General features: G+C 41.5%; 1 protein-coding gene across 1 annotated transcript in view; it reads left to right on the forward strand.

The window, feature by feature from the left end:
- nkain2 (sodium/potassium transporting ATPase interacting 2) overlaps positions 1-20,086 on the forward strand; it is a 65,863-nt gene that overhangs the window by 13,371 nt on the left and 32,406 nt on the right. The gene's annotated exons all lie outside the window — the stretch shown is intronic.

A 20,086-nucleotide genomic window follows, 5' to 3' on the forward strand; every position in this document is an offset into this window, starting at 1 on the left:
TTGATTTTCTACAACCGAACTTGTCATAATTAGGCCAAAAAGACTCAAGTGATAGTAATATATACATGTATAAAGAATAGTCAGTGTGTCTATTTGTGTATATATATATATATATATATATACACAAATAGACACACTGACTATTCTTTATACATGTATATATTACCATATAATACATATATATATGTTTCATATTATTATATGAAACATATAGAAAACTGTTTTCGATACCTTCTTATTTTGTTCTTTAATAGTATTTAGAATACAGTTTCCCCCTCGTATGCCCTTCATCTATAGCCCTGAAATTTAAAGCTGCAATAAATAATAATTTACACATATTCCAAGAACTTAAGTAAAAATGTACACGTGTTGTCTCTCAGCCGTTCTAGTTCATGCCATGATTCTGGGTTACGTACAGGTCTTCTGTTGTTATTCCTGTGAGACTGGACCATGTTGTTAAGTACAGCCTGCACATCAGACCCGTCTCCCACCTAGTAACACGCCAACCTCAGAGAGCCCCTCTGGACCTTAAAGACCAAAGAAGAAGCGTTTTTTCGCACAGAGAGAGCTAACCACTGATGATAACTTTTAACAGGAGACTGGATACATGTAAGCATACTAAAGTTGCAGAAACAGGAGTGAAATTGTGATTATAGTCTTGTTTTGTTAAACATCTTTACGTTATTATGTCTTCAGCAGCACTATATATTCTATAGTGTTGTCTAAAATCAGAAATTATTCAGTTATACAGATCATAAACTTCAGATTTTAAACACTGGAATCAGTGTGCAGCAGCCTCATCTGTTCATAAATGACCTAAAACATTTTATAAATGTCAACTATCTAATTCAATGCATTGTTTTAAATGTAAAACTCCTAAATAACAGGTATGCAGATTCAAATAGAAGAGCCTCAGTGTTTTCATAGCATGAAAAATGAACTGCAACAAATCCTGCTTTGACAAGCTCTATTACTGGTGATGGGTCACATTTGTATCTAAAAGCTGCCGTTATTATGATCTATAAATATATTACATTGGTTTTTGTTGTCTCATGCACAAACACAAATGAACACGCTTTATCGTGCCGTGCACGAAGTCATATCCATGCACGTGCTGACAGAAAAATACAGTCTTGCTCTTCTTTGCTCTCCTGTCTTGCAATATGAATCCAGAGAATCCTTTTCTACTCGCATGGTCCCTGAAGGCACCAATGAAGAGGAGTTTTGTTTCAGTTTTGAATCCCTTAAAGGACTAGAGAAGATATTGGGTGATGTGTGAGAACAGAAAGAGCTCAGCGTTACACTTTCATCTTTACCTGTAATCATTTTTCCTTCACCGCTCATCCCTCTGTTATGCCCTCCTCTCCTCTCCTCTTCTCCCTCTTCCTCTCCTCCTTCTCTGCCTCAGTATGAATTGATTTAGTCTTATTACCTTACACACCTGCCCTCTGGTGTGGCTCTGCTCTCATCACTCTTCTCTCTCACACACAGACACACATATACCCACTAGTGCCTTCTATTTTCTTCCTGCTCCCTCCGTCGCACTCACACATACACACACAAACACACACACAGACACAGTAATCAGATCCGGCAATCTCTTGTACGTCTTGTATTTTTGAATACGGCTGATACAGTCTCATCTTTCGGATCCAGTCTCAGCTTTCAGCCTGGCTCCATATCGGCCAAACTGTAGTCACGTCTCACCGAAATAGAAGCACAGTATGTTTTTGAATGTGGGAGATATACTGTAGTGGTGGCAGCTGTGCTCAGTGTTTGTGTGTGCGCGTCTGTTTGTGTGCCGAGGGAGTCTATAAGTAGTCTTGTGTATTGAGCAGCACTGTGCCCCAGTAGATGCCATTAACACTGGGAGGGCTAAGGCTTTAATTCCCACATTGCCACCTGTATGAAAACTGGACACAAGATAGATAGATAGATAGATTGATTGATTGATTGATTGATAGACAGATAGATAGATAGATAGATAGATAGATAGATAGATAGATTGATTGATAGACAGATAGATAGATAGATAGATAGATAGATAGATAGATAGATAGATAGATAGATAGATAGTTAGATAGATAGATAGCGAGGTGAATTTAATTGGCAATGCACTCGCAAGCCAAGTAAGTGGAAAGACATGTGTGGGCGTGAATTTGCCCAGAGTGGCACAAACAGAGGCAAAGACACGTCCTCGCGAGTTGAAAATATTACAAGTTGAGCCAAAAATTTGTGCGAGTCCCAGGGCTTTATGAATCTGCTTCACAGACGTACAGAGATAAGAGTGGAAATAAAAGAGACTGAAGGGAAATGAAAGAAACAACCGGAGTCACCAGTTGGTTCAAAGATCAGGCAAAGCTTTGCTTTGCTTAAAGCTTAATTTAATAGTCGAATGAAACCTGGTTGAAGCTTCACTACGAGATGAATTCAGCACCTTTGTTCCAAACTTTAACAACGAAGCATTTTCAATATGCTGCAACTGTGAGTCATACCTCCGACTTCGTCGTCATTACAAAGGTTGTCCGAGGCCCGTGAGTCATGTGCCACGCCAAACTGATGCTGTAAACAGTGAGTGATACAGCGATTTCACAGAAACAAAGGAAATTCCCACAACTGATCACAGCGCAGCTATGTTGTCATGGTGACTACAATAAACCCAGTTTATTACCTGGAGCTGAAGTTCACAGGATCTGCTGTCACAGTAACACATGGGTTATGTATCAATGATCCCAAGCATGAGAATAAGTCGACATCTGAATAGCTGAAAAGGAATGAATTTAAATGTTTTGAAATGGCCTAGTCAAAGTCTGATCTGAACTAGATATGAAGTTCAGGGGTCAATTGATTTTCCACACTGGTGATAGAAGTACAAGTACAGTTATCATTTAAAACTTTGTGTTCACGCTGGTTGACTTTTGTTTAGATTTTCTTTAAAGATGTGAAACAGTTGATCGTGACATACTGTACAGTTACACACACACACAGAAACAAACAACAAATCATGTGGGGGTTAAATATTAAATCAGGAATTTCTTATCTAAAGACGGTAACTAGTTGCTGATTCCAACAATATTTTTTTATGTCTTTCATTGTGGATTTTCTTTTTCACATTTGTAAAAGGTACATGACTTAAGCGCCTCTTTTAAAACATCCTCATACCTGTGGCATTATGTCATTGTCAGATGATAGATAATAATAGAAGTTGCTTGGATTGCTGCCTCTGGCAACAATTGCTGCTGCAGATAGTTGTACATCCAACCTAATAAAACTAAACCAGTCTACACTGTGTCTGTATTGCTGTCTACTTTTACTGTCTTAAGAGTGACATTATCTACATTAGCAGCTGCTCTTTGCAGAGTGACATTTTGAATCCATCTCATACTGGTACAGACTGTATAGTTAAATTCTCATCACATCATGACCCCCCTACATGTGTGCAGCAGTTACTATGCTGCTCACAACAATGCACGTCTAGTCAGCAAGTTCCACTGAAAAGCACATAAACCCATAACCTGAACAAACATTAACACAAAGTTAGTCTCTCCCCTGAATCTGACATAATCATTCACCGAGTCTGATGAAAGCAAGCCAATATCATTTGTCAATCTGGAGGCCTTTTGCAGTGCGCAGAGCATGATTGATTGAAATAAAGGGAGACAATGCGTAATGCAGACACTGTCAGCTGTCCAATCCCCAGAAAGGATTTTATGATTGATGGCAAGCAGTTGCATTTAGAAGTCTTACACCTCTGCACTGCACTCTCAGCACTCACGGTGATTACATCAGAGACAGTGCGTGTGTGTCAAAGTTAGTGTGTACAGGGCGGCGTAGGAACGAGGCGAACAGAGCATTGTTGTTTGCATGTGAGCCTGCATGTGTGAGGTTGATAGTAGTGGCAAGCATCTGCCTGCTTGCCTGTGTTTGTGTGTGTGTAAAGGTGATGGCGCAGTCTGTCCATGTGTGATTTCCTGATTGTGTGCGTGTTGCTGTGGAAACCTAGCGGCGATAATGTGGGACTAAAGGAGGGAGGGAAGCAGCGAAGGACACGTGAGGATGTAGCAGAGAGGCATAGATGGAGGGACTCAGGAATATTTAGGTAGTATAACACAAGCAAAGGTGCATCAGACAAGGTCTAAGAAAGAAATGCAAGGAGTGCAGTAGGGATGGATGGTTAAATAAAGCTGCAGCACATAGGGACAAAGGAACACAAGGGGGTGTGAGGTGGAGGGAGGGATGGATAAGGACAGAGGGATGCCGGAAGGAAGACAGGGAGGTATAGCTCGGTTAGCGAGGTGAGGAGTGCTGTGCGAACAGAAATGTTGAAATATGGATCATGTTGGAGTTGTAGGCACAGAAAGGACGAGAAGTGAAGGACAGAGAGGTGAGGTGAGAAAAGGTGAGATGGAGAAAGGGGAGGGGAGGTGACGGTGTGTGCTGATGGGTGTGAAGCTTTAAAAATGTGTTTACGCCAAGTGGAGCGCTATGTCTTTTGCTACTTGTTGTGACACCAGCAACAACGTGACAGAGCTCATTTTAAAGTGGTGGGTTTCAAGTTACTGTCGTCATTTGACAGATCGAGATTTGTCTCTACTTTCTTGACAAATTGCGTGATTTTTCCATGTCTCCCGTCAAGTGGAAGAAATAATCCCAAAACCATTACGAACAGGTTTTATAGTCTGGTGTGATGTGTGGGACAACACTAAACACTAAATGTTTTTGCTTTGCCGCACAAACTGATAGTAACAATAAAAAAGTGGTTATAGTTATAGACGATTCAAATGATTATGATACTAACTCAGCTCAATAAACACTTTATAACTCATTTAATTCTTGCAAAGACTGACAAGGGCAGCTCGGCAACAGAACAGCTTTTCTGTGTGGGGTTTGCATGTTCTCAGAGTGGGAATGGTTGTGTCTCTCTTTATCTCAGTGCTGTGATGGACTGGCAACCTGTACAAGGTGCACCCTGCCTCTTACCTAATGACAGCTGGGATGGGCTCCAGCACCCCGAATGACCCTACACAGGATAAGTGTTGTAGATAATGGCTGGATGGAAAATGGGTGATTGGAAAAACCGACAAGTGTATAAACAAGTTGCTGGCTGTTGCTGCCTCTGCACATAAACCTGATTTTCATATGAATTACACAAAGCAGGTTTGTTATTTTGTTGGTGGACTTGAGACCTTTTCAAGACAGAGATAGTGGTAAATTGCCACTGAGCTGACCCTCCTTTTTGATGACTCTGCCAATTTACATTTAAACTTCAATACGCCAACAAAACACAGCTGCAATGTTCACAGTGCCTTCCACAGCTACCATTGTCCGAATGCTTGCACATCAGAGCGGTCTCTGTTTCTCCTCTAGCATATGCCTCAGAGCATATGAACAAACTCAAGTCTTGAATAAATCCAAATCTCACCATAATCAGTAACATGTGGTTTACAATACAGCTTCAGCTTCTGCAACACATGATAAACACTGTTTCTCCTTTGAAGTCCCCAACTGCGTTCTCTGTTTTCACGAGAACAGAGAAATAAAAACTGTCACGTTGCGCAGCCAAAAATATTCAACGTTCCCCTGATTAAATTCATAATTAAGATTAAGTTCAGTTTTACTGAAAGTTGGTTCACACCCAAAAACAGACTAGTGCTTGAACTTTATTCACGAGAAGCTATTTAGCATATTTAATAATTCAAGGTCCAAATTCTCTTGTTTTTGTGTGTCATTACAGCTGTCTCCTTGGATAATGAGACTGGCAAAATTACTGGGTTGTGTTCTTACAACACTCAAAATGTTATTTTAAAATACCATCTTTTTTTTTTTGCTGGTTTCGACTAAAAATGCATATTTTGACCCTCAGAGTGATTGTGACGAACAATTTATCCAGAGGCACATGTGCAGACTCTTTCATCAGTAAGATTTGTGTGTGTACCTTCTTGTATTGAGATGCACCGCATGTGGGTATCAGCGTGTTACAATGTGTGTGTGTTTGTGTGTGCGCCCGCACAGTTTTGCGTGTCTGTGTCATTGAGCGTGGTTTCGGATGTAGGGTCAGTGACAGGGCAAACAGCAGGCTAATGGAGACGAGTGTGTGTGTATATGTGCGGTTTTCAGCAGAGTCAAGAGGACACAGCAGGATAGGTGAGATGCTACTTGACTAAAGTGTATCTGTGTGTCAGTGAGCATGCCTGTCAGGTCAATGACTCCCCACGTCCTAACGGCAGGCAGCACATACTGCACCTGTATGTATGAACTGCCAAAAGAAGCCATTCTGTAGTTCTGACAAAAAAACTATTAGTGATGTGATTTGCAGAGTTGTGGGTGTGTTGCTTTTCCAGTCCAGTTTATCAGACGAACACTTCAGCTATCTAAAGCCATTTTCACATACAAACTCTGGGCAACACTTGGAGAATCAGGTCCAGACATTGTGAGAGGTTATGCTTTCACACAGGTAGTGCACAGTGGGAGATTGCCAGAGTCAGATGCATCGCACAAACTCCAGTTTTTACAGAGGGGCAGTGGTATCTGTGTATTTTGGGCAGGTAGATAAGACAGGTAACCAGAAATAAACAAGAACAAAACCTACTTTTGTTACCAGGAAGAGTCAGAGGCAGAATTGTGCACACTGTGCTTAGCAAATTAAATAAATGGAGAACTCGATCTAACTGTATTTGACTGTGGTGTCATGCAAAGCATTGCAGACAGTTAGTACAATGACAAAAGACATACTTTAATTAAAGCGAATGGTGCATCATAGTTTCTAAACTATGGTAAGTTTCTCCGTTCTGAACCCTGCAGCTCACAGCTCAGCACTGTAAAGATGACTTGTTATTGGTCAGCAGTGCAAACTTGCTGATCAAAGTTAACTTAAGTTGCATTTGACATCAGTGGTCAAAGCAGATGGGCTCTTCTGCTTCACTGGTGCACATCCAACCAGGCTTTCACTCTGTGGCCTTCGAGGACCAGGGCTGGAAACCACTGGTATAACGCTGTAATAATAGTCTGAAGCATTTTCATAGAGGGTAGAGAAACATTACACAATCTGCTGGTTCTTTTACTTTTTCCTCAAACAGCTCCAGTGTGGCAGGACTCAAGCACCTCCACATAATTCACTTCACTAGCTTTAGCTCCCAATTTCCAGGAAAAGAAATTACATCTTTGAAACTTTACAAGCACAAAAGTAGAGCCCAGTACTGCACCTTCAAATTAAATATCAATACCACATTAACTTTGCTACACTTTGCTTTGCTGTTCAGTTATCTATCAAGGATGGGCCATTAGTGTTTTAGGAACCAGGTCAGCATTAAGCAACACAGGTCTTACAAGAATTGCTGGTCTGGGATCAGGACTGGACAAAATTCAACTATCAGCAAAGCAACTTTTGCGATTATAATGTGAGCTAAGCAACGCCCCTCATCTTTCAGTGCTAACACTTCTTTATAATGCATTTGATACGGCTGCAGGCTGGTTTAATTGTTATTAAAAACCGAAAGGGAAAACAAGCCCAACAAACACACTAATGGAGAACTTAAATATTTCCCCGGAGCTTATTATAACTCTCCGATCCATGTTCCATACTAATACCATTTAGTGGTAATGACATTTTCATTTAATAACGTCCTACTCTGAGCCGAATTCCTAACTGAGTGGTACTGCACATTAGTGATTCAGTCTTATTATGATTATTAATAGAGGAAACTGAGCAGTTAGCAGGCACAGCGATCACCGTGAGAGTTTAACAACAAAGATAATACCAAACCTAGACCCAAAAGCAATGATTTTAAATTAACATAACATAACATAACATAAACCTACTGGTTTGCTGCATGAATCTTAAATCAGTCAAATCAGCCACATCGTCCCCACAGTTCTTATCCCAAATCAGCACTAAACTGCAGTGCTGAGTCTCTTGTCATGTCATTAGGTTAATGAAAAACCAACAAAAAGAGACATTTGTCATTTATCTCTCTTTGTGTACATAGAGAACATCAGTAGAGACTTTGTAAGAGCTTTTGTTTGGCACAACGCAGAACGTGGGATTCTTGTTTTTGCAATATCTTTAAGCAGTGTGACAGTTGGAGAGGCTGGTTGGCTTGGGAAGGCTGGGCACAGATGCCGAGACACACAAATACACACATAGACTCACACACTTGATAGATTGAAGTATGTGATAAATTACAGAGAGATCATTTAGAGGAGCACACAAACAGTATTATAGGTAGACACTCTGGCAACAGGCACACAAAGACGTGTCCTGTGAGACTTTTTCATTCATACACAATGAGCCCAGTGATATAAATAATGTGTAAATCCAACAATACTATGTTTTTTGTGTGGTTCAAATCAGCTTCTGTACCCATACTGGTAAGCTGAATTACGGATTCACAGACATAATAGGTGAGCTACAGTTTGGCACTGTACTGGAAACCAAACCTAAATGTGCCAGGAACCAAAGAGATGAGGCAGGTTTGGCTTATTCCTGAACTGAAAGCATGGCCTTATTGGAGAAAGCTTTCTGTATAGCATGGAGTAGCAGGTAGCCCGCTGAAGGAAAAGCTGCAGAGGCTTCCAGATTTATAGCGTCATAAATGGCTTAAGTGCAATCTGCTCATGGGCATTTTTGTACAGTAAACACACAGACGAGCCTTCATGTCCACATGCACTGGGAGCAAGTGCTGGCTGGATGTGCTCCACCGACAGTGAATGGGCGATCAGCAATGCGGCCTCAGTGATAGCACCCAGAGTAATATTATGGAAATATGGCCACATTTTATGCTTCATAACAGTGAGCAGGAGAAAATAAGTGCCCCGCACCCACTGATGCTATGAGCGCCGTGAGCACAATGAAGCTCATTTAAATAAGGTGACAAAGTTGGCCTGCAGTTCATTGTCAACTGGGACACCACAGGTTCTTTTCATGTCTCCCATTCAGCCCCGGACACAAAGTTAATTTAGTCTTGGCCCGCGACCCAGACACAATAAACCACACGGATGCTATTGTGTCCTGACTGAAGGAGCTGAAACGTTTTGGAAAACAGCTGGCATTTACACAGGATACCTGATTGTTGTCATGATGCAATGCAGGTCTTAGACGCAGTTTTATGTCAGTTATTGACACAATTAATAATTTGTACCATAAAACCTAACATCAATTACACAACAAACATTCACTCGCATTCTGCGCCTGTACACATGCGCACACCATAACCACCAATGATGTGGTTGATTTCATTCAGCTCCCATGAGGTTATTCAGAGAGAGGGAGCGGGAAGGGAATATCTACTTACCATTATGTGTGTGTGTGTGTGTGTGTGTGTGTGTTTGCGAGTGTGCATGTTAATGTGTGCTCGTGTGTTGATGTGTTCGTGCAGTCTTAATGTTTCTTAGCCCGCTGGGCGTCCATCTGTGGGTTTTTCTGGTGTCATTTCCACTCCACATATCCCTGAACGTCTCTCTCTCTCTCTCTCACTCACACACACACACACACTTCAAATACTAAATACTAAACACACAACACGTGCACTAATGCATGCATTAAAAAAAATGACAAAACACAGGCTTGTAGAATGAACCACACACATTATACATAGACATGAACACACACTGCTCACACAGACACATGCATTTAACACGCAAACAAAACGAGAGCCCCTGGGTACGATAGAGGTGCCTCCTAATACTTCCTATTTATCATGCAGCAGTTGAACCCCCCTCTTTCCAACCAACCAGCACACCCACACACACACACACACACATTCAAACACACACACATTTTATCCTCATAAAAGCAGTGCCTGCATAGATCGGCCATTAAGATATAAGAGTGTACGAACGGAAAACCATTGGTGGGCTGATAATTCATTTACAGACTCACTGAAGAGGGATGCTACTCTGTGTGTGTGTGTGTGTGTGTGTGTGTGTGTGTGTGTGTGTGTGTGTGTGTGTGTGTGTGTGTGTGGTGAATAGTAACACAGAAACCGATTAAGTGAGGGAGGATGGAGGCGTGGGGTGAGAGGAGGAGAGATTAGGAAAGAGAGATAATGGAAGTGGATGAAAAAAAAGGAGAGAGAGAGAGAAAGGCTGATACAAATAGGAAGATGAAATGATGGAGAAGAAAATTGGGGGGAAAGACAAAAAGGAAGAAGAGATAGAGAAGAGGAGAAAAAAGAGATAAAGAGAAGTGACACGCAAAAAGACAGAGGGGAGAGGGTTGTGATAAAGGAAAGGAAAAAAAGAGGGAGAAGAGCCACTGGGAGAGTAGAAAGATAAAGACGGAAGGAAAAAGGCAATAAGCAGAGGAAGTCCAGGCCATTAAGGAGCCAGGAGAGAAAAAGCAAAAGAGCAAAACTGTTTGTACAAATTGTACAACTCAGACATCTGTTTGAAATTACTGCAGCTATACTGCAAATTCTTGAATGTATAACCACAGGGTATAACAAGGTTTTGGCCCTGAAGAGCTCAAACATCTAACATCAGGCTTTGAATAATGTATCAGAAATATGATTTGAAATTTAAAGAAGCCCCACTCCTTCGTCTGGGAGCGAGTTATCTTATCTGAACGATGGCATCTATGAGTTTTGTCCGTGTCTGTTGTCCTCTACTCTCTTTTGTGCCTTTATCAAAATCAGATCAGTTCAGATCAAAGCGGCAGAGCAGATAAAACATATTGAGACAAATCCGAGCGTTTCACTCTTTCTGATTTCTTCTGATAATGTCAGCGTTTCTTTGGTCTGGTCGGCTCACAGACAAAAACACTAGTCTGACAAACCGCTGCGAGCGTTCAAAAGCAGCAGCAGGCAGACAACAAGATGGACAACTGTTCCGTTAAAGACGTTAAAACTGCTGAAATATCGTTTGTTTAATAAGAGAAAGAACAAGCATCAGACGAAGGAGAGAGAGAAATAGAAAGAGACAAGAGGAAAGAAGGACGAGGTAGATGAAGAGAGACGCTGGAATGAAGACAGGTGCATTTCTTTGGATGATATGTGCTAATCATAATCAGTTGGTCAATCATAGTAAATAACTGTAGAGTGCTTCTGCTGTGCAACCTACAATTATTACTAATGACACATTCAGCTCAGTATCAGCAAAGGGCCAACACACACACACACACACACATGCACACCCCTGTGTGTATACACACACCTTGTTAGGTTATCTGTGTGTATTTGTGCAGATGTGATGTGCGTGCCCATGCACTCCTACATAACCTTCCCTTTGTCTGTAGTTTGGGATGGGGACTCGTTATCAATTTCACCTCAGACGTTTGAGGTTATTCTCAGATGTTTGACAAGCAACAGCTACAGTAATTTGATTTGGCGAAAGAAAGTTTCTCACTACATATACTTAACTTTACTATACTGTATGTACATCGCTCTTCCAAAAAAAAAGTCACCACCTGGATTTAACCGAGCAAATACATAATAGGTATCCCATTGGATAATAATATCAGCGTTGCTTCAGCTTCTGTTTTGACCATGTGATGCACACAGGCCCATAAAATGAATTTTTACCTACCTTTGATCTGGTACCCCAGTTCCCCTAACACATCCATGGTCCCAACAGTACAGAACCATCGTCTGTCCACTTGACAGACCAGTACAACTCTCTTCTATTATTACACTTAACACTATATTCAGAGGTTGAGATCTCTTTGTTACCTCACATTCAGTCAGTTATATTTCTACAACAAAACAAAGCTCAGATTGATCAGTAAAGAAAAAAAAAGAAATGAAGCAAGTTCTAATAAAGCATTTATTCTTAATTTTATTCCCAGGGAGAAAGAACAGCATCCAGCTGACAGAAAACAAAAGAGCATCAGCAGAAATAGATAGAGACAGAGGGGTGGACAGTCACAGACAGAGAGGGAAGATCTGTTGAAATACCAAACTGATTAGCTGGTGTTTCTGACATTTAAATGCCACGTTTACATAGAGAAATGTTTCCCAGGAATATTAATCACCCTAGTTAATTCACGAGGAGATGTGAAATAAATCTATGGTGCTCATGGCGGGAGAGAGGGACAGAGAGAAGAGGCGGTGAGGGACAAATCCAGACAGAGCACTGGCAGGACGGCTATTGGTATTAATGCCAATGTAAAAATATAGGAACTACTGTAAGTTGAAATTGTTAGTTGAGGTATTTTATTATCATTATATTCCAAGTCTTGCCAGACTTAGACAGAGAAAGATAAAAATAAGTTGATGGCCTTTGAAACCCAATGGTGTTCAACAAACCATAATAGGACCAGCGATACAGAACGTACAGTACAAAATACCATTTATTTAATGGTTTTTATCCAAAGTACTACTACTAAAGTAGTAGGAATGCAAACATTTTCAGCATACAATAAGGTAGTTTCATTTTAAAATGAAACCTCTGGCAAAATCATCTTTTAAGTCAATGGTCCAAACATGGCACAGCCCATTGAGTTAATAGGTAAAATCATGTTGCTTCCCTTGAAACATCTTTATCTTGACTGCCAGCCTGAAACAGCTTCTCAACATGTGGCACCGTGTTCCACTTGTACTTGTTTGAAGTGAGCAAGAACTGAATATATATTCCAGCACTGAAGCACTTTGTCATTTCAAGCAAAGAATGAAAATTATAAAAGAGAAAGACACGGTAACGGAGAGAGGTAACTCCCTCCCTGGCATTTCCAGTTACCAGGAATAAGATTTGTGTAAGGTCTGTCTTTCTGCCTTTCCAATGACATTCTATTTAAGTATGCTGGATGTCCATGGGACTTAAATTGAAGTTACAATTTGTTCAGGTGCTGGGCCTTATTATTGCAAATTAGATGAGAAACTGGATTTCGCCTGTGGGCCAGCAGTTGCTCGTCGTGTTTCTAAGTAGTCAGTCTAGAGCTGTAGCATAGAGATGAGTGACCATAATGACAGCCCACGAGTGCTCCTCTACAGCAGAGCTTTCATTAACACACTGCCATCTTGATCCATCTTGGTTGTTTCACATGACACATCAGGGTACTTACAGGGTGTTGCTAACTGGCGAGCTCTGCCTCCGTCCTCTCATTCCATCTGTCGACAGCCATGGCAGCCGGGATATATAAAAACTGACATTATGACAGGCCAACAAAGTGCAAAACAGATGAACCAAATGTGTATAATCTGGACAGGGATCCGTGAGCTGTGACAAGTGTTGGGTTGGACTGATTTGTTGGGCCAATACTTATAATACCACATATTGGCCTCTCATGCAGCGTAATGTAATTAGGATTGATGGTCTTCCTTGTCAGCTATGTGGAACCAGTGTGTTAAGACTACAATTAACTCGTATCAACTTGAACATTTAATTAATTGTATGTACTGTTGCATGTTTATACATTTGGTCCACTAATAAAAAGGCACTAATGTTTGCAACCTTACTGATAACAGTACACATTTGCTATAAGGAGCCATTTAGTGTGGATTCATTTCTGTCTTGATTTCATTAGCGTGGTTTGACTGCATTCACAACATCTGACGCTTTGAACATGTACTCTAGTGTGTTTGGGCAGGTCAGAACAGTGCCATTTGAACTGCAGTGCATTAACCGCCTGAAGTCTCTGTGGTATCTGTACAACCATTTGATCTGACTCATGTTTATTTCTAACCATACTGCTCAAGCCTTTGACCTTCCTGAGCTAATCAGATGTTATTTTTGTTTTGTTCTAACGTGATAAGCTAACCTGACCACTGCAGTTCCCAGCTCTGACATCACGATGCTACGGCTCTGGTGCTCTCGAGAAAGCGAATCCGGGCATCAGACTGGTCTCTTATCTTCTTGTTTGCAAATACCAGTATCGTCTTATATCATCATAATAGAATCATCTAAAGTGAACTTTGAGTCAGACACTGGTCACCATCTGCGTGAGTGCGCACAGTCTGTTAAAGATGCGTTGCTCATTATGTGCTTGCTCTTACAGGGGGCTGAAATGCCAGGTGACCCATCTGACACCCTGATTTAAAAAATACTTTTGAGCGTGTCCCTGTAGGGGATCCTTACAGTGTAATATACAAAGTAAAAGCGAGGAAAAGCTCCCTCTGTTTCTAACTGTTTCTTTGTTTGATGTTTTTAATTCAGTCTAAAACTGACAGAAATGTTTATTAAAGCTTAAGTTATATAAACTTTAATACATTTGGCACTGTCTAGTGACGGTAATTAAAACCAGACAGTGTTACATCAGTTTAAAGCCTAACCCAGAGCTTAAACATCTCATGTATCAGATCTTGGTCTTTTTCCATTGGCTCCTGGTCAAAGTTAGAAACCAATTCAACACTCTTGTGATGATTTTTAAAACTCTGCCTATAATTAGAGATCTACTGCAGACATAATACCAGTAGAGACGGTGATTTTGTTTTTTCCCATAGTCAGTTTTCAAATGCCCATATTATTAAAAGCCCGGCTGTGCCTTTTCAGCCTCATCTCAGCATGTTAAGCTGCAGAGCGACAAGATGAAATGCTAGCACAGAACGAAATATTAAGATGCGTCTCCCAAAGTATCTTGACAATCTCTTTCAGCCGTGCAGAGAGATCAAGAAATTTGAAATGTGTACCACAGAGCTCTGAGGGAGCTTAACACAACTCTCTGGAAAGTTCATCCAACTCGTGCAAAAGGTACCGCATCAGCTTTAAGAGCTACAGATATTGTACCAGTACCTATTCCCACGAAAGCCCCGTTATGAGGTTTATGACCAGGGCTTTAAGTAAACCAATCTAATGGCCATGCTTTAATGTTAATTTAAGTGAGAGTCTGTGTTAGAGCTGTGTGCAGTCTATATAGCTGAGTGACTAACACATGATTGAATAGTTGGGATGACAATAAGTGGGACTGAATGGGGGAAATTGGATATTTAATGGAGAGATTTTCACCTATGATCATCATTGTCTCTTCCCATTTCCACCTTCTTCTGATTTTTTTTTTTTTTTTTCACCATTTGCTCCCACTCCTTTGCTCTACATCCTTTTATCTTTTCCCGTCTCGCTTTGCTCGCCCCATCATCCCTGCTGTCTTTCCTCTCTCTCCAAGCCCTAAGTAGCCACAAATGGTCCCTAATAGTCTCCAATGGAGATGAATTGATCGTTGTGTGAACCAAATCGATAAGAGATTGCTTTTGCTGTACACAGTGGGACACTGCGCAGGCAGGCGGCCTTAATTAAGTTAACAGTAAACCACGATTGCTTCAGAGTTTTATTAGGAGAATAAAGTTTACGATGATCACAAAGACAGAAAACATTATGGGCTCAGAATGAAAAGCTGAGGAGGAGATAAAAAGGCCACGTATTTACCTCCATGTGTGTCTGATTTGCTTGGATGTTGCTACTCAGTCGTGACGCTCCACGTCTGACTCATAAAATGTTTGTGAGATGTTTTCTCACTTCCTCAAGCTGTTTTTCTCTCCTCTCGATCCCTGCTACATTCTATACCTCCTCTACTCTGCCGCCTCTTTCTCCAGCTTCTTCTCGCTATCTCTGTCAACCTTCCCCGCTCTGACCTCATCTCCTTCTCTCCATCCTCCTCCCCCCTTTTTTTCCCTTCCCTCTCGGTCGTGTATAATGGGATGAGCAGCAGAATTTGATCAGCAGTTTTTTAAAGGTCACATAACCAAGCGGAAACTCTCAGCCAAAGGATCAAGGAAACTAGGGAGGGAAGGAAAAGACTGAGGAAGGGAAGAGGGATGTGAGAGAGATAATGGGCAGGAAGGAAAAGGAAGGAGAGATTGCAAAGGAAATGCTGCACTGAGAGAAGACGGGTAGAGATGGAGACAGGAACAGAGAGAAGTTGGAGAGATAGTTCATTAATGGACTGAAGAGATGGAAGGAAGGAGGGAATAGGCAGATGAGGTAATTTGCTGTTTTACGACACAAGAGATCTGATAACAGATGAATGCATATTAAATATGTAGGAGACGGCGAAAAGAAGAAGGAGAGCAGGGTGTGACGGCGAGAAAGGGAAGAAACGGTAGAAAGGAAATGAGAGGATTGGACAGGACAGGAAAGATAGTAAGGAGGAAGGGATGGAGTGACAGAGGGACAGACGATGAGACATTTTCATTTCTCTCACACACTGCCTCTGTCTCATCATCTTCTCTTTCCTCAATAACAGTCAGATCCTAATCACCTCTCAATCTCTTTGGGTCCTCACATCAGATCTCCAGGCCTGTCCTTCTCGCTGTCCCTCACCGTCCCATTCTGTCTCCTCTGCCTCTGGAGCAATAATCATTTTCTGATATCGTTCTATCGTTCATTATCAAACAGACCAAAATCTTTCGCAAACTCACTAAAGACTTAACTGTCTCCCTGTTTTCTCCCCTGCGTCTCTGCGTGGTCTCTTTCATCGTCCTCATCTTTCAGCTGCCAACCTGTTCCCCAAGTGCTGGAGTGTGTCTTTCTCTATTGCTTCAGCTGTGCGGGAGTTTGTGTGGACGAATTGTTTGCTCGCTAACACACACACACACACACACACACACACACAGGAATTTATTTTGGTTTTTCTTTTCATCTACCACCGTAAATGGCCCATTTCTGTCTCTCCTCACATTCACGTGCGACCCAGAGATGTAGAAACGTACTGTGTCAGTACACAGTGACGTCACCGCTGGGTGCGATTGGAGTTCGTCCAACGCTCAACAGCATCCTCAGCAAACGGAGACACTCTGCTGTTGATATCAAATTAAAAGATGACACATTTTAGTCAAACATATTTACGTCTGTGACATGGTTGATCAGAGCATATGCAGTGTATTTTTTCTGTGTCTTGGCTAATGAACTTTCTTGTTTTGTTTAGAGCACCTACGTGTCATTATCAGCGGCTTCACTAGGCTCTTTCTCGTCAGCATCCCCGGTGATTTATCCACATAATAATGAAGGATTAATTGTGATAATACCTACTAACCACTGTAGCAGGCAGCTCGACGCAACACCATCTCTTTGTTGGTGTTTTTAAAATAAAAAAAACAAAACGACTAATGCGAACCACCAAAAAGCGTTTTTGTTATTCGGCCAGAATCAACATTCATTTGCAGCATCTGACTACATGTGCTGGCGATAAACTAAACCTTTCAAACACGACAGCTTGTTAAGACTGGTAATTAAGTAAATGAATCTGCAGCTCTTACTATTAGAAAATTGCATTTTTCAATCAAAGTAAACAAATCCCCTGGAAACAGGAAGATTATTTCTTTCTTTTACATTATTTCTATTACGACCTTTTACTTTAACCCAAATTTTCAGTGTCAGTCCAAAAGTAAGTAATTGTATCTACGTCGGACAACAGGACAGTGATGAATGCGCTGCAGCTTTCTGGCCCTCAGCGAACTACTGCGTTTGGGAAACGCAGTTTGCTAGCGAGATCACAGGCATCAATAACAAAACAGTAGGTGGAATAAACATTTGCTGTCCCCGAGGGATTCTGTGCTGGCGTTAGACAGATTGACAGAAGGCTGCATAGGCTGTTGGCTTGTTTTTTGTTTGATGAAGCATATACATACAGAAAGAGACATCATGCAAACATAATGCACATGCATCTATACTGTAGATGCATTAAAACCCATTGAACGAAAAGTTGACAGTGTTTATTTTGCTCAATGACAGGATAGAAATAGCCACTGCTAAATGTTAAATAAACACATATTAAGATTAATGTGCTGTGTCCACAGGTGGGCGTACAGTGGATACCAAAATAAACAAGCTGCAAGTGAACGTGCCCCTGCCCTTTCAACAGCATCAAAGCCTGTCACCGCGCATCCCAAAGGACCCAGCTAGCCGGCCTGAAGCGCCACGTGTGTACAGCACAGACCCTGTACAGCTGTCATCAGCTGCACATATCACAAAACTGCCATATCTGCTAACATAGACGCTGCTAGCAGCTATACTCTCTGCACTTCTCTCCCCCCTAGAGTCGTAGTTGTTGAAAGGCCGGGGCGATTTCACACCATGTCTAAAGCTTCTGTCACTTGACACATGCGAGGGATGCTGGGATCATAGCAACGGGGCCGATGTGCATGCTTTGTCTTTTTGTCTGTCAGGAGAATTGAGTGACTTAATTACAAAGAGTGATGTACTGAGGCGGCTGAAGTTAGTTGTTTTGCAGCTGAGCCATGTAATGAGAATTTCACATCAAAGGCTGGGTGTGGCGCAAAGGAGCAGATGGTGTGATTTTGAATATTGCTCTGAATTTGCTTCCACTTCAACGCAGGTTCGAATCTTTTTTAAATGTTTCCGATGACTGACCATTTAGGATGTGTGTTATACTGAAGACAAATCAACACGGTTGTTGCCTGTAGTGGACAAATAAAGTATTTATGCCCCCTATCTAATTTCCCCTCCTTCACTTGTGTTCGTGTGATGTATTGTGTGTTTTTTCAGGGGCTTGTATGTATGTCCCAGCTGGGGTGAAGACTGTTTATATTATTGGTGATGAAAGAGGGGCCCCCAGGGGCCTCAGTAATGGGCTGGGAGGCCTCTGACTCCTTATAATGGGCTCTGTATTAGTGTGTGTGTGTGTGTTGGTGAAAGAGGAACAGTTGCAACACTATATAATTGTCAATCGAGGCCACACTTTTACATAATAAAACCAAGCCGATACACAAAGAGGCCGACAGAAGAGATGGAGCCTGTTCCACACAAAAAGACGCACAATGTCACTCTGCCTCACACACACACACACACACACACACACACACACACACACACACGCTCACACATTGTGGTGCCAGCTGAGCCCTGTGTGTCCAATAACAGCAGGTGCTGTCAAGTGCATGCACAGCAGACCTGCCCTGACATGGAAGCGCACACACACACTGGTGGATGCACATGTCGACACACACACACACACACACACCGCACACTCATTCACACACGTTCAGCGTCTTGTAAATCTCACAGTCTGTAGTCATTCTCATGTTTTAAAACTCATGTCTGGTAGGTGTAGTTTCTGCAAGGTTACAGTTTATGCTTGCGTTACAGTGTGTGTGTGTGTGCGCGTGTGTGTGTGGGTGTGTGTGTGTGGGTACCTGCTATTTGGCTGTGAAAGGCTGTAGTGTAGCCATATGGTCTCACATTAGGGACCTCTAAATTCAGCCATCCAGAAATGTGTGTGTGTGTGTGAAGAAAGTGAGAATGACGAAAAAATCAAGGCTTTAATTTGATATGTAAGCTGTTGGTGTTTAAAACCTTTCGCGTTGATGGTGTAGAAGAAAGAATATCAGTGTGTTTTGGGACTAAATTAAGCTAATAATTGTGTCTGCTCTCACTCTCTCTCTGTCTCTCTATCCTTCCTACCTTTCTCTTTGTCTCATGCTTTCTCTTTGTCCCCCTCTCTCTCTTTGTGTGTGTGTGTGTGTGTTAATATATTTAGCAGTGCCATATCATACGCTGAGCTGACTTCATTAACTATCTCTGCATGAGGCTCCAGTGACTGAAAGATAATAAACTCACACACACACACATACACACACACACACACACACACACGCCGTGGGAGCCTAATACTCGTGCACAGATAGCTGATCACAGTTTACTTTGTTATGATTAAAGCACTAATTGTAAAAACATCCACTTTAACCCCACGCACCCTTCAGTACTCTAAGTCCATCACTCGAACGCAAATTAACTCAAAGATCCTAAATGGGCGAAATACGCTGTAAGATAATTAGTCGGACATGCTTCACTTAACTGATTAGTTGCTTTGAAAATAGTTAAATAATTTAATTAGCATCTAGTGTCATTGTGCAAAATGAGCTGTCAAAATACAGATATAGAATATAGAACAGCTCTCTTTATGTTATTTCTTTGGCAGCTTTATGAATATACCACTCCAGTAATGAGTAATGGCTGATTTCCTTTTTGTTGACCATGACCCTGAAGACTGAGCAATAACACAATCAACAAAAAAAAAAAAAAAAAAAAGAGAGGGAGAGGAACATGAGGCAAAATTTTTAAATTGGATCAAAAAATGTTTCTAATTACAGTTTCCAAGAGCTCAAGGTGATGTTTTAAATAGCTGCTTTAGCCCAAATACTGATCACAAACTTTCAAAAAACATGTTTTAGAATTGGTGTGCTCGCGTAGTGGAATTAGAGGT

This window comes from Anabas testudineus, chromosome 24 (genome assembly GCF_900324465.2).
Source record: "Anabas testudineus chromosome 24, fAnaTes1.2, whole genome shotgun sequence".
NCBI classification, from domain to species: Eukaryota; Metazoa; Chordata; class Actinopteri; order Anabantiformes; family Anabantidae; genus Anabas; species Anabas testudineus.